Source organism: Balaenoptera ricei, chromosome 18, assembly GCF_028023285.1.
Source record: "Balaenoptera ricei isolate mBalRic1 chromosome 18, mBalRic1.hap2, whole genome shotgun sequence".
Lineage (NCBI taxonomy): Eukaryota > Metazoa > Chordata > Mammalia > Artiodactyla > Balaenopteridae > Balaenoptera > Balaenoptera ricei.
In genome coordinates this window covers 3,089,572-3,102,156 of record NC_082656.1, presented here as the reverse complement: position 1 = coordinate 3,102,156, position 12,585 = coordinate 3,089,572, and the positions used below count along the sequence as shown (strand labels likewise).

Below are 12,585 nucleotides of genomic sequence, written 5' to 3'. Positions count from 1 at the left end.
CCATGGGGCCTGTGAATTAATTCTGTGCTTCTTTCCTTCCCTGACCTCCACGAAAACCCAGGTAGGTCCCCTGACTCTCCCTGTCACTTTGGGTCATAAGAATCTCACAGTCACTTCCAGTTTAAACAAACTACTCACTTCTGCAATTAAAATGCTCGGTTTCGTGTAATAATCCAATTTTAACCTCGTGATAAAGTCGAGGCTCTTGACCTGGCACCTCCCTGACCCCCTCCACCCAGAATAGGGCAGGCACCCCAACCCTTGTTCTTTCGTGTGAACTTTAAAATCAGCAGGTTGGGGTGACACACACAGAGTCTGGACGTTGATGGAGGTGTTCTTGAGTCTTGGTGATGTAATGGTGCTGGTTCTCCCTTTACAAGACCTTGGTCAGGTGAGCACGATCACTGACTCAAGGGGCAGGTTTCTGGGCACTTAGCTGGATGAGCGGGGACCCTCTGTGTTGTGCACAAAGCTCTCAAGCAGGAAAGGTCTGTGTCACTGGCTTGACCATCCCACTTACTAAGCAGCTCTTTGTTTCTTTATGTTTTAAATTTATACCCTTTTTTAGAGTAGTTTTAGGTTTACAGAAGAATTGATCAGCAAGTACAGTGTTCTCAAACACCCCTCTGCCTGACATACGGTTTCCCCCTGCTGGTAACATCTCACATCGGCCTGGCACAGTTGTTCCAATCCGCAAGCTGACACACCTTGTCATCACCAGGGTCCATGGTTTACATTAGGGTTCACCCCCGGGGTTGTCCATTCTGAGTCTGCACAAGTGCATAGTGACAGGTAGCCGCCATGACGGCGTCACACAGAGTGGCTTCACTGTCTGAAAAGTCCTCTGTGCTCCGCCTGTTCCTCCCTCCCCCCCCCTTAACCCCTGGGAACCACTGATCTGTTCATTGTCTCCATGGCTGTGCCTTTTCCAGAATGTCATATAGTTGGAACTATCCAGTATGTGGCTTTTTTGGATTGGCTTCTTTCACTTAGCTTTATGCTTTGAGGGTTTCTCCATGTTTTTTTTCAAATGGCTGGTAGCTCAGCTCTTTTTAGCACTGAATACTATTCTGTCATCTGGATGCACCATAGTTCATTTCTCTAGTCACCCCCTGAAGGTCATCTTGATTGTTTCCAAGTTTTGGCGACCGTGAATAAAACTGCTATAAACATGTCAGCTATTTCGACTTGTTCTCTTGGGTAAAAATGAGACATTGGACAAAACTCTTTATCGCTTCCAACCCTCAGAAATCCCGTCTGTGAAGACGGCTGAGAACTAGGAACAGGACCAGGAGGGTGGGAGACATTGTGGTCCCCAAGAGGAGGAGATGCGGGAGGGGAAGGAGGGGGAAGACAGGCTGGACGGAGCCGAGAGCGTGAGGATGGGGGTGAAGTCTTTCAAAATGGAAAATAAAACCCAGAGCAGCAGACAGTGGAGGTGGAGGAGCTCTGGAGACTGCTCGGTTTACGGGACTAGTTTTCAGCCTGTAACTGATGTCACGCGTGGAGCTGGCCAGGAGGGCCTGGGACGTGGGCAGACGTGGTGCATGTTCCTGCTTAGCGGGGCGGGGGCTGAGGGTGGTGTCACATCAGCTGAAACGCAGCAGCCCCACCATCCGGGCCCTGGCACCCACGCGGGCAGCCCCTCTCGATGCCCAGGGAGATGGTCCCTCCTGCGTGCACTCCCGGAGGGCCCGCCAGCCCGGGAGCCTGGCTTTCAGAGGAGAAGCGTTGGCTCACACCCAGTTTTGAGAGCTCCTGGTCGCTTTGCTGTGAGGGTCTCTCTCGTGGCTTATTCGCTGCTGGTCACAGGAAGGTCACAGGAAGGGAGGTCGCTCTCCTGTGTAATTTAGGAAGTCCAAACAGGCAAACACTGAGCAATCAAAATCTTCGTTTTAAAGTCCCTAAAAAGAGTGATGCAAGAACCATCAGGAGAGACGGCCTTTCCTGAGGTCGTTGGTGATGAGGACGGAAACCTTGTGACTCTTCCGAGTTGGGGACTTGGGAAGTTACTGTGGCTCTTTTGACCGAAATTCATGCTCTGGATACTTAGAGTAAATACATGCTTTGCCTTGAATTATGTGTCTAAATCCTCTTCAGAATGTTTATTAGACTATTCCCGAGGCCATTATGCTTAATATCGTCAATTTTGTGCTTTTAACAGCTTTACTGATATAATCTACCTACCATAAAATTCACTCAGTGCAATTGTACGATTCAGTTATTTGTAGCAAGTTTTACAGAGCTGTGCAACCGTCACCCCCAGAAGGACCCTCGTGGCCATTTTAGTCACTGCTTGTCCCCTCCCCAGCCCCCGGCTACAGCCCTCCACTTGCTGGGTAGAGTCACCCTTCCCGGACACCGCAGTGTCGCCAGAACCCAACAGCATGCCATCTCTGTGCTGACTTCCGTCACTTTGCCCTTTAAGGCTTCATTTAGCTTTTGAAGTCTGTCCATATTGTAGTAACATTTATTTTTATACAATTACAATAAGTAACTCTATATAATACTTGACTCCTATATTCTTTGCTACATCTGAGTGTATTCTTCCTTTTAAAAGATAATCACTTTGCTGTGTGTTTGCAAGTTTGTTTCTTAATTCTTCGAGGATTCAGTTTCGGAAGGACATGAATAATTGCACCGTGGAGAAGAGTTTGATCTTCCTTTGATGGGGACCCCAAGCCCTCTTTCGGTTGTAAAGCCGCACAGTCACCCTAAATAGGTGGCCAACAGCCGTAAATATTTTGCCCATGATCATAAAGGGGTGCTGGTCCCACAGGGAACAGCACGTTCTTGAGACCAGCCTGGGACAAGTGTCTCTTCTGCACCCGAGCGGACGGGGCACCCGGCCAGCAGGCTCGTACAGCCCAGTCCTGGGCCGGGGGGGACCCAGCCAGCACGGTCCATAGACCCCCCAGCACTGGCCTCCATCAGAGACCTAATAAGTTCCTGTATTTTAGCTTCACCTGTACTTTGAGGTACAATATTAGAATGCTCCTGTGACTTTGTGTGTATGTGCACATTGGGGAAGAAAGTTAAAATTGGGGTTTATTACCTGAAGGGAGTAGGAGGAAGGATCTCGCAAGGTAACAGACAACAGAGCTGCTATTCCTGTCAGAAGACACAGGTGGGGACACTGACAGCTCTCATTAGACCGGTTTTGTCTTCTGTTCTGTGTCTCCACGTACATCTCTAATGACTGGAGGTCAGAAATTTTCACTGCGCAAAGGTAACAAAGCCCCCCACCGGAGATGAGAACAGTGGAGGGCACTCCACCAGTTTTGTGTGCTAAAGCATCCCCGAGCTTGTCCACTCTGGCCGTAGAGTGGCTGAGAAGGGAACAGTAAACCCTAACTTATTTAGGAGTTAGTAAACGGCCCCTGGAATCGTGCACGGGTTTATTCTGTGAGGACTTCCGAAGAGCACCCGTTTGGAGTTGGCTCTTTGCAGAGGACGCTTCTGGGCAGGATGTGGGTTGGTGCCTGGCCATCCTCACCCCTCAGCAGGAAAGGAAGCCATGCCAACATTGCGGCTTTTTCCATCTTTTTCTCAGTTCATCACAGAGACGCGAGCTTCGTTTCATTGTCTGTTCTGGTGACGAGTCAGGTGTCAGATTCAGCAAAGGGCAGACCTCCCTGGCCCTTTGCGTGGTTTCCCTGAATTCCGTTGTCAAGGATGGGCCATGGGTCCCTGTGTGGGTCTCCGAGTGTGACCAGCGGGTGACAGTCACGTGTGTGTTGGAAGAGCCTGATCTCAGTAACGTGGGGCCTTCCCTTCACTCCAGGGCCAGTTCCTAAAGGCGAGAATTGGGATACGGAATTTTTTGCAGCTTAAATTCAGTGGCCCCCTCCAAGTTTCAGACTTATTTCTCATTTTTCTTGGTAGAGAGGTGGGAAAAGAAGCCAGAAAGATTATTTTGGATGTTACAGTGCCCAGTTACTTCAGGAGAAGGACCTGGCAGCCTCTCCCACAGGGTAAGGTTGCTTTGAAGGCATCCAGACTCAGTGTTTACAAGGAGGCCCTGAATGTTTCATCAGATAGTTACTGAGCTGCTGATAGCTGCCAGCGACTCCGTGTCCGCGTGGACGCTAAGGGCGATGAGGACAGGCCCGTCCTCAAGGACACATGCACGTTCCTAAGCGAGCCACTCCCAGAGTCGGTCATGAAGGCCCCGTCGGGGGAGGTGCCGTCCAGGCTCATCTCTGCTGCGAGCAGGTTCAACCCTGGTCCAGAGGGTCCCAAACTTCCTTAGTCCATGTGTCCTGGTTTCTCAGAAAGTCTCTTAAGCAGCCCCTCGGCCAAAAGAAACACCTAAATATTCCATTTATTAAGTAGTTTTAAACTAGCCATCCAGAGAGGGCTGTTTCTAAGTGTAGAGAGAGAAGAAAATTAGAAACTTCAGAAATTCGTCTGCTTGGTTTAGTTTGAAGGCAAGCAGAAGTCTCAACATGAATACACACTTTTTGTTGAAGATTGGATATAGGGGGTTTTTTAACCTAAAGTTTTACAAAATTATGTGGAAAACACAGTATTCCCAGAAAATAGGAATCTCTGATGATGTTTTTCTTGTTTTCTGGACAAGATTATAATCTCCTGCAGAACAGGCCTGTGTGGACCTTGGCGTCAGTACCGGTGAGCTCTCAGCACACACGCAGGGACCCGTTAGGACAGCGATAGACACAGTGAGAAGTGTCCCAACCCTAACCGAGGGGATCAAGAGCTATCCTTAGGGCCAAGGCAGACTTAGGAATTCAGCTTGAAAATGCACTGTGATCGCCAAAACATCAACAGTAATTGTCGTAAAGGCCCCCATTCCCGTTTCTCTGTTAAAACCCAGTTATGTTCTCAGTTGTCTCCAGAGGACAGGGGCTTTGACTTCATTTAATTTCTAATTTTAGAAGATTAGTTGAAACTCAGTTGTCACACTTAAGGCGGGGGGCGAGGGAATGAAAGACAGAAAGACGGTTCTTGCCAAGGGCAAGTCAGCAGAGTAAAATGCGGACCTTTGTCAGGTGCTCCCACCTTCCATCAGCTTCAGTTCTGGCACTGATGTCACTTCTGAAGGAGCCCGTCCAGGTGTCATAACGATGCAGACTTCATTACGATTGCTTGTTTAATCATGTGTCTCCCCAGTGGATAGAGGTCTGGGGTGGCTGAAACGGTGTCTGCTGTTCCCCGCTCTCCTCCCCTGTCTGTCCCGACACCAGTCAGACAGGAGGCGTCAGGGGAACCTCCTGGAACGATGGAAGGAACGGATGATGCCTCACATGAGGTTCTTTCTTGTTACCAGATGAAGTTTCAAAACAAGCCGCAGGAAGCCCATTTAAATGGAAGCCATCCGTGCTTCTGCACTCAGGTGATGCCATTACCTGCACGTGGCCCTGAGCTGCTTGTGTCACCGCCCGGAAGCAGTGAGGACAGATTTCTGCCAAAGCACAGCTTCTTGCATCAGAGCGTTCGGTCTAGGAGGGATGACGGGGACTGCTGTATCATTACAGTTCTGAAATGATTGTTAGCAAAGAAATGAACCAGCAGACTTCGGCAGGGTGTTTTTTTTGCAGGGGACGTGTGAGGCCGGAGGAGGCCAAGGACAACCCACCTGTTCCCAGTACCGCAGAGGGGCTTTCCCATCCTTCGTCTACTTCTGCTACCATACGAGCCCCTAAGCCAAAGAAATCAGGTTCATCTTTTTATTAATTCCTATTATGAATTGAGTATAATACACTAATAATTAACGATAATTAATATAGCGAGCACATTCCTTACTATTGGTAACATAGTTTATTTACATTAGGAATTAAGGGGGGTTGAGCAGATGATAGAATCTTACAAGAAAATGTGTTTTAAATTCTGAACGATTGACTTCTACATTGACATTCAGAATACCACGTGTCCAAATTGGAGCTGTCAGTTACTTACAAGTCATAGTCAGAGTTGAAAGGAGTCCTGAAGCATATATTATCCATCTGTAGGGAGAAAAGATAGAACTAGTTTAAAAATGAAATAATGGCATTTCCCCCACATCCACGTTTAGACATCCCTTCTCTGGTCCTTCACTGCGGTCTGGCAGTGACCTTTGACCGGGCAGGCTGGCTGGAGGGCGGAGGAGGTGCTTTGATCTTGGATCACAAAGCAGTGACCTGTGCAGGTGGGGCCTTTTCTGCACCCCCATGGACCCCATGGGAGATGCTACTTTTGCCTCAGTCCAGATTCGCCTCTAAGAGGCTTACATCCATTGAATTTCCAACAGAGAAGTATTGCACTTCTTTCTGATCTATAAATTTGATGTAGAATTCCATTTCCTGTTTACCTTTTTCACATTAACCTATAACGATAAAATGTATGCTCTACAGGGAGAGGTGTCCTCTTATAAGCGTGACTGATATTCCAATGAAAATATTCTGTTTGGGATGCATTTGCTTCTCCTGACAACCTGTGAGGTGCTCTCAGGGGTGTTGGGGTCCTGTTACCCCAGCCCGGGGACCCCCTAACTCTCTGAGGCTGGTCTCACTGAGGAATGCGCCTGGCCTTGTCTGTGGTCGCTGGGTCCTTTGCAGCGGCTCTTGGGGGCGGGGCGGGGAGCAGACCTGTGTCCTTTCCCAAGCCTCCTGGGAAGTCGCCCCACCTTGCTCATCTCCCGCCTTCCTCCACTCTCCTTTTTTTAGGTTCAAGATAGTTCCGTCTTTGTTATTCTTTGGTTTTTTTTTAGCACCTAAACTGGTTTTGAACTTTTCACGAAAGACAGAATATAATGCTCGTTTCATGTCAGGTCCACTGAGCGTCTGACATATTTAGAACCTTATTAAGCTTCGTGTCAAGGGAGCTGTGTCAGTGGGGTGTGATGCCGGGGCTTTCCTGAGTCTGCCACATGCTCCTGTCTTCCGTTGGGCTTCCGGAAGCTTCTGACATGAGAGCGCCAGAAGCATCCCGTCGGGTGAATGGAGCTGAGGAGCGGGACGGAGCTACCTGGTGGCCAGTCTCCCCACGGGCAGAGCTGGAGGCTGGCTGAGGTTGTGGGTGTGAGCGCCCGCGGGTTAGGCGGACAGGCGGGGGAGGAGGTCAGAGCTGAACCTGGGAGGAGAGGAAGATGCCCGCGGGCTGCGTCTGGGGGGCAAGATTAGGGGACGGAGCTCTTCGCACGGCCTGTCTCCTGCACTGCTAGGTGGTGGGCTGGTAGAGAGAGTGGGCGCAGGAGGGGCGTCACCCATCGCTGTCCGGGGAGGGCTTGGTGTGCGCAACCCCGGGAGCGGCGCCCTTCCTGTAGCAGGGGCCCGTGGCAAAGGAGCCGAGCGATGGAGCAGGCCACACGATCCCGTGGAAGCTTCTGGCCCAAGTCTCTGTCGTAGAGAGAACGGTAAAAGCCCAAAGAAGCTGCCGAGGAGCTCTCCTGAGTTGCCTGCGGGTCCCTTTCCGAAGGAGAAACGTGACCTGAGAAGTTGGCACTGAGCGAGGGCCTGAGACGCGTGTGGCGTTTTACTCCGTCAACGTTTCCTCGCCCTGGGGGCCTGGGGGCCTCAGCCCGGGGGCTGAGCCGCAGGGGAGGGAGGCCGGGGCCCCCTGAGTAGAGGAGGTCTCCTTTGTGCTCGAGCACAGTGTCTGAGGCCCTCAGCGTCCCTTCTTCAAGCCTCAGAGGGGCCGCTGATGTCCCCTGGGGCGGGCTCGTCACAACAGGCCCTCCTGGAACAGAGTGGCCCCAGCGCAGCTCCTGTGGGGCTGGGCCCCCCCGCCCCGCTGTGGAGGCATGGTTGCGGGCGCCTGCTCAGGGACAGTGGCCGGTCGCCTCTGCTCCATTCACGTGGGTACCCGGCGTGCCTCCTGCGGGATGACGTCCGTGAAACAGCAGCCAGACGTCAGCTCCGTGAGAAGAAGACGTTTCAATTCGACAGACAGGGCATTTCAGCAACTGCTTTGCTGCGAACAGTGTGGGGACGCGGGATGCCGACTGAACAGAGCTGGGGAAGGTGTTCCCTGGGCCCCTGTCCGCAGTGACAGCGGGACGTGCTGCTCCCACAGCCCTAAACTGAGACCTGACTGGATGGAAACGGAGTGGAAGGCTGATCTTGTTTCCTCCAAAAGGCAGTATTATCAACTGGGGTTCTATGCCCAGAAAGACATTTGATGCAGAAAGACAAGACCAAAAACCTTGAGCGGTAGCGTAAGTTCAGGGAAAACACAACACCGACACACGTACCCTTACAGACGGTTTTTCCCAAAGGCTGGGGTACAAGCTGTGCTGATCGTTGTTGGGGCTTCTGTGCAGCCTGCCGGGTGAGCCCAGTGACGCACAGCCCCCGATTTCTGCTGAACGGCCTCTCGCAAGCAGAAACGTTGCTTCTGCTTCAGTGACCTTCAAAGTGCCTTCAAGATTAGGGCCACCCATCTGGAAAACTTTCTTTACTCTGAACCGTCAGTGCAGGGGAGGCCCCGTTGCTGTGGTGACATCCTTTTTGGCACTGGCTGCTGGCATGAGGTAGTCCTCACCGAGAACTTGGGAGGTTACTGCTGCAGACTTACGTGAGAAAGATGGGGGCTGGGGAGGGGGTGCAGGAACCAAGGCAGGCCATCTGCAGCTCTCTCCTTGGCGTCCCTCTCCTTCTGAAGTCTTCCGAGGCTCTTTCAACCCCGGGTTTAGGGTGGGGTGCAGGACGGGGGTTCAGAGGCTGGCACTTTACTGAGCGTTGAGGTCACGGCCAGGAAGCACAGCTCAGGTGCAGACCTACCCTAGCCCACCTGGCTAGACCTGCCCGCCCCTGATTTCAGAGACCAGAGGAAGGTTCTCCTCTCTTTGGCCCAAGGCCTGCCTTTGCAAACCCTCAGAATTGACAAAGCAAACATCATTCCCTACTGGGAAACCCCATGCTCACCTGCAGGAATGCGGTTTAGCCTAGTAACCCAGATAAGGCCAGCCAGCCAGTCACACCTTGTATAGAATCGACACCCTTCCCAGAGATACAGTGACTCAGTCTTGTCCGAGCTACGGGTTTTTTAAAAAATTATTATTAATTAATTTATTTATTTATTTTTGGCTGTGTTGGGTCTTCGTTTCTGTGCGAGGGCTTTCTCCAGTTGCGGCGAGTGGGGGCCACTCTTCATCGCGGTGCGCGGGCCTCTCACTATCGCGGCCTCTCTTGTTGCGGAGCACAGGCTCCAGACGCGCAGGCTCAGTAGTTGTGGCTCACGGGTTTTGTTGCTCCGCGGCATGTGGGATCTTCCCAGACCAGGGCTCGAACCCGTGTCCCCTGCATTGGCAGGCAGACTCTCAACCACCGTGCCACCAGGGAAGCCCCGAGCTACGGTTTTATGTATACTTTGAGTTTTTAGACACTTAAATGGTTCGGTATTTAAATGAAGGCAGAGCTCTGCTCTTTTGAAGCATCCTCTCCCGTCTTCACCTGGAGAGACCCCGAGGATGCCACGTCCATGGGGGAAGGACAGTCTTCCTTTGAGATGTGGACACGGGGGTCGAAAGGGAGAGGGAGAGGGTTTTGTATTAAGGACCGGGCAGTGGGGAAAGGAACTTCATCCTTGGAACTAGAACCCACCATTGAATCTTAGATACATTTTCCTATGGAAATGTTATAAATTATGGTTAAATTCACTATGTTAACAGTTAAATGTAGTTTGATGGACAGAGTCTACGGGGAAATAGATTGCCCATAAGTAACCCTTTAGAATACAACCTGTTCATAAGGTGCGGGTGCTAGAATTTGAGCTCCCGTCAGAGTCTTGACTTCAGCGAGGTTCTGGGAAAGATTCTGAGTGAATAAGAGAAGGAAAGGACCTACCAGGAAGGGAAAGGGGAGAATAAAATGGGCAGGCTCAGCAAACGACAGTGCTGAACATCCTACAGTGCACAGGGCAGCCTCAGCAAACGACAGTGCTGAACATCCTACAGTGCACAGGGCAGCCTCACAGCCGAGGATGATCTGGCCCTGGATGTGCAAGAGGAGGGGGGTTCCCATCCTTCATCAGTCAGTCACTGGCCGGGTGCAGAGGATGCAGAGTTCAGTAAGACCTGGCCTCTGCCTTCAAAGAACTTTTCAACCTCACCGGAGTTACGTGGAGAGAGCAGACAGAGACCAGAGTTGCAGAGCGGCGTGGCCAGTGCTGAAACAGCAGCGCACACAGGAGCCCACAGAGGACGGGCATCTGAGTTGGGGAGGAAGGAGAGAGAGCCTCCGGGGAAGAGCTGATTTGAGTTGGAGACGGGCGGGGCGCATGTTTATCCATCAGGAAAAGAGAAGCATCTCTAGATACTCCAAAGAGGCCCTAACTGAGGGATGATTTTACTCAGCTGAGAAACGAGAGAAGCCAGAAGAGCTCAGACGGACAGTAGCAGGAAGGTGCTGTCTCCCGAGGCTGGAGGGAAAGCGGGGGACAGGTGCCAGTGTCCCTCCCGCACAGGAGCGAGGACCGGCAGGGACCCCAGCAGGAGCGGGAGCTGAGGAGGGGCACAGCAGCTTCTGGACGAGCCCGGCAGCGGCCCAGGCAGAGGGGACGCCCCGTCATCTCCCTTCTTCCCGCACATGGCGTCTCCCGCCAGTGCTTCCCACTGGCCAACCTCACCGGAAGCCACTGGTCAGGGGAGCCTGGGGACCGTGGTTCCCTAATACAGAGAGACAAGAACGGCTGCGAGAGACTCTGAGAGCCAGCAAGGAAATGGCCCAGGGCATCGCAGTGCGAGGGACGGTGGCTGTAAGTCACTCAGCATCCCTGGAGGGAAAGGTATGGCGTGCTGGGCTGAGATGTGGCACCTTCTGAGGTCTGGAGGCAGCCAGCATCCCTAGATGAAGTGACATGTGTCCGTTTGCACTCTGGGAAGGACACTGCGGCTGAATGGGAGGTGAGTTAGACCGCAGGACAGGAGACTTGTCAGGGAAGCCTTCCAGGTGGACGCACTGATGGCGGGGGGCCAGGCCAGGATTGTCGAGATGCGCAGTCTAATCTCTTAGGCTAACCGATGAGGTCTGGAGGGAAAGGAAGAGGGCTAGGATGACCCTGGGGTTTGGCCAGTACGTGGCAGCGCCTGGGCTGGAACCCAGTCCCCTGCTGCCCAGCCTGTGCCTTCACCTGTTGTAGCCTGACGAAGGGTCCTGATCTTTACGCTTAGGAGTTGGATGTTCCCTGAGGCCATATTCTGCCATGCTGTGATTCAAGGCTCTGTGCTTTCACCCCTTTAGCATCCAGATTTCAGTGTTTGCTTCCAGTGTCACATTTCCTATAATTTACCCGAACATTTAACGAAAACCTCCTTGTTTGTACATTAGCCTGGTATGTATTCCTGAATTTCAAATTCAAGTACAAGTTCTTATTTAAAAATTATTGGTCATGGTTGTTTTCAGAGAATTCTCATTACGAATGAAATGTTCCCTTCTAAAGTTCAAACAATCCAGAATCCAGCTGCTAGACAATGGATTTCACAATATTCCCATCTAAAATTCTTTCTTGTAGTTATGTTCATAAATATCTCTGGCTGAGCTCCCACAATTTACAAGACTTGCTACAAAACCACTGATTGAATTGCAACCCTTGTTAGTGAATAGAGGTCAAAGTATTAGTTCTAAATAATGCAAGTTGGTATGTTACTCGGAAATTCCAGGAAAAGCTTTTTTCCGTGATTTTCAGTTTCATTCCAAGCAGCAGACAACAATCACGTTGTTCACGGAATAGTAAGTCACTGGTCTTTTAAAAAGCATGTTGCCCCAATTAGAAACTCAGATATGCATGTATTTTACTGGATCTGTATCCTAAAACTTGTATAAGCCTTAAGTACATACTTAGACTTTTGAGTGTTGTAAAAATGTGAACATCTTCACATTGGAATAATATGGTGGTGCGTAATGATGAACTGTTAGCCTTGGTACCGTTATTGACAAGGCAGGATAACGGATACAAAATTCACATCCAGATAAACTTAAATAATCTTAGTGTGCAAAGCACAGTTCTTACTCTCAAAGAGTTAATGGTCTTGTTCTGAAGGCAGCCACATAAACTTGTTAAAATGACAAATACAGATCAGTATAATATGCTTTTATAAAGCAATTTGGTGAGATGCCTGGAACCCACAGAGTAAGGGGTCTAATTCACTTTAGGGGGATCAGCAAGGAGTTCTCAAAGAGGGTGACAGACACCTGCAGACGGTCTCAGAGTTAGACTAAGGGGAGGTAGGTTCTTCTAAAGCTGTTTTCACCGAGTTTCCACTATTACATCGAGCCATCCTTCTAACTACACTGTTCTCCTTAATGTAGGGTGAACAGTCATCCCGGCTTGCCAAGAACTTTCCTGGTTTCACCCTGAGAGTCCCATATCCTGGAGGACACCCCATCCGTGGGCCAACTGGGCTGGTCACCCGAACTTACTGCCCCCCAATCTCCCTGTACCCATGCCATTTTCCCCCTAGAATGGGCAATCACCTTGTCACCGCCTTGAATTTATCATGGGGCCTACACACATCTAACACAGGCCAACAGAGGCTCATGAATTGATTGGTTGTTTGAGATACACATAATGTTGGCACCTCTTATTTTATAGACGATGCTGAAGCACAGATTACTGAAATGACTTTACTCAAGATTCAGGTGGCAG

At 50.8% G+C, this 12,585-nt stretch overlaps 1 protein-coding gene across 3 annotated transcripts in view; it reads left to right on the top strand.

Moving 5' to 3' along the window:
* SPATA13 (spermatogenesis associated 13) overlaps positions 1–12,585 on the top strand; it is a 267,083-nt gene that overhangs the window by 178,558 nt on the left and 75,940 nt on the right. The window contains exon 1 of one of the 3 annotated variants that reach the window (XM_059902618.1): positions 5,577–5,680. The exons of the other annotated variants lie outside the window; for them this stretch is intronic. The gene's annotated coding sequence lies outside the window, so the exon portion shown is untranslated. Of the gene's footprint in view, positions 1–5,576; positions 5,681–12,585 lie in introns of those variants that run through there. 3 annotated transcript variants of the gene reach the window in all.